General features: G+C 45.0%; 1 long non-coding RNA gene and 1 pseudogene across 1 annotated transcript in view; both read left to right on the forward strand.

Annotated features, from left to right (window-relative positions):
* The window catches only part of LOC138367387 (uncharacterized), a 133,607-nt gene that overhangs the window by 56,225 nt on the left and 74,882 nt on the right, over positions 1-2,500 (forward strand). The window lies entirely within an intron of this gene.
* On the forward strand, positions 1,881-1,999 carry LOC138369238 (5S ribosomal RNA; annotated as a pseudogene).

The following is a 2,500-nucleotide window of genomic DNA, read 5'->3' on the forward strand; positions in this document are numbered from 1 at the left end:
TCAAGAACAAGGTGCCGGGCAACAGCAAAATAAATAAGATGGTATTATCCAACCTACCAGTGATTGCACTCCATCAATACACATGTATCTTAAATGCAGCTTTGCATCTGGACTATTCCCCACATACTTCAAGAATGCCACAATAAGATTAATCCCCAAGCCAGGTAAACCCCCAACCCAAACTGAAAACTACAGGCCAATTTCCCTCCTCGAAGTACCAGGTAAAATATTCGAAAAAATTATCAATCAGAGACTTGTGAAGTACATGGAAGAGGAAGGGAAGTACAACACCAGGCAGCATGGATTTAGAAACCGCAGAGGGGACCATACAGCTATAGCCCTGATTTACGAGCATATAGCCAACGCAGTGTCGAAAAAAGATCAGTGTAATATAGTACTTAGGGACGTCTCGAAAGCCTTCGACAAAGTGTGGCACACAGGCCTAAAATATAAGATATCTGAACTAGGGCTTCCTGAGAGATTTACTGCTCCTCTCTGCAGCTTATAGACAATAGAACTGCTAGGCTTAATATCGGCAGCTACTTGGGTGACGTAATAGAACTGAAAAGTGGAGTACCACAAGGAAGCTGCCTCTCCCCCACTCTATTCAACATATATACAGACCTACCCCAACCCCAACATGGAGAATACATCACATACGCTGATGATGTTGCCCAAATAATATGCCAACCGGGCCCATCAAAGCCGCTGCTAGCCGACATGACCAAGGCGGCAATTGAACTCATAAACAACTTTGAGAAGCAATGGAAAATTATCACCAACAAACAAAAGTTCCAAATAATACACATTGGGAAAAGAAACCCGGACCCTATCATCCTTGATAACCAGCCGATCCAATATGCGGAGGTAGGCAGAATACTGGGACTTATGATAAATAGAACAGGGATACAAATTCATGTAAGGGACCGACTAAACAAAGCCAAAGCAGCATTAGGAAAACTGAGAAGATTCCGAAGCCTCAGTACTAACATTCAAATCCACCTATATAAGGCTCTAGTTCGGCCGCATCTAGAATATCCCCCAGTACCACTACACACCATAAAGAAAACTAACATGCAGAAACTGCAAGCAGTACAAAATAAGGCGCTAAGGAGAGCAGCAAAACACCGTCCACCATATGATCAGACAATTCAGGAGCTCCACGAACTCCTGAACACACAGCCACTAAACATCAGACTGCAGCACCAAGCCATTAGGGTATGGAACACCATCGAAATGTTAGAGGACCCAATGTTTGAAAGATTACTCCAAGATGAGACGCCCCACTCCCACAGCTGGTGGCCCAAGAGCCTCGATTCTCTGGACGAAAACCCCGCCCCACAGTATATAATCCCCAGATGAGTTATATATGTATATATATGAACAGTTCATAAATGTGTATGTATGAACAACTCGATAAATAATATGTATGTATGACAACTCGATAAATAATAATAATAAATAAAGAGCCTTAAACAGAATAACATGTGTGGAAGCATCGGAGTGTGTATATATGAATGCTACACAGTATTCATCTATGGACATCCATATATGGTGAAACACATGTGAAGAACCTCTCACACACACTCACAGCTCCCTGACAAGAGGGAGCCAGCTTAGCTTAGCTGCCAACACCTACACATCGTGTCAGCAAGGCGGACAGCCCGCCTGCTTTCATACCTCTCACTGTATTTCCCACTTCTATACTTCCCTTCACCTATGCCTCTCTTTCCTCTTTACTCCCCCCACCCCCCAAAAAAAAGAGCTGCTTCCTGGGGTGTGTGTGTGGTGAGGAAAAAAAAGTAGTAAACAGTTGATTGACAGTTGAGGCTCAACAGATCAAAGCTCAACCCCCGAAAACACAACTAGGTGAATACACACACAACGGCCATACCACGTTGAGAGCATCGCTTCTCGTCCGTTCAGCGAAGTTAAGCAATGTTGGGTTTGGTTACTACTTGGATGGGTGACCGCCTGGGAACACCAAGTGCTGTTGGCAATAATGTTTTGTGAGGCCGGTGGCTGAGTGGACAGCACAGTGGACGCGGGATCCTGTGGTCCCGGGTTCGATCCCAGACGCCGGCGAGAAATAATAGGCAGAGTTTCTTTTTAACCTATGTCCCTGTTACCTAGCAGTAAATAGGTGCCTGGGAGTTAATCAGCAGTCACGGGCTGCTTCCTGGTGTGTGTGTGTGTGTGTACTCACCTAGTTGTACTCACCTAGTTGTGCTTGCGGGGGTTGAGCTCTGGCTCTTTGGTCCCACCTCTCAACCGTCAATCAACAGGTGTACAGGTTCCTGAGCCTATTGGGCTCTATCATATCTACACATGAAAACTGTGTATGGAGTCAGCCTCCACCACCTTGCTTCCTAATGCATTCCATTTGTCAACCACTCTGACACTAAAAAAGTTCTTTCTAATATCTCTGTGGCTCATTTGGGCACTCAGTTTTCACCTTTGTCCCCTAGTGCGTGTACCCCTTGTGTTAAATAGCCTGTCT

This window comes from Procambarus clarkii, chromosome 3 (assembly GCF_040958095.1).
Source record: "Procambarus clarkii isolate CNS0578487 chromosome 3, FALCON_Pclarkii_2.0, whole genome shotgun sequence".
NCBI classification, from domain to species: domain Eukaryota; kingdom Metazoa; phylum Arthropoda; class Malacostraca; order Decapoda; family Cambaridae; genus Procambarus; species Procambarus clarkii.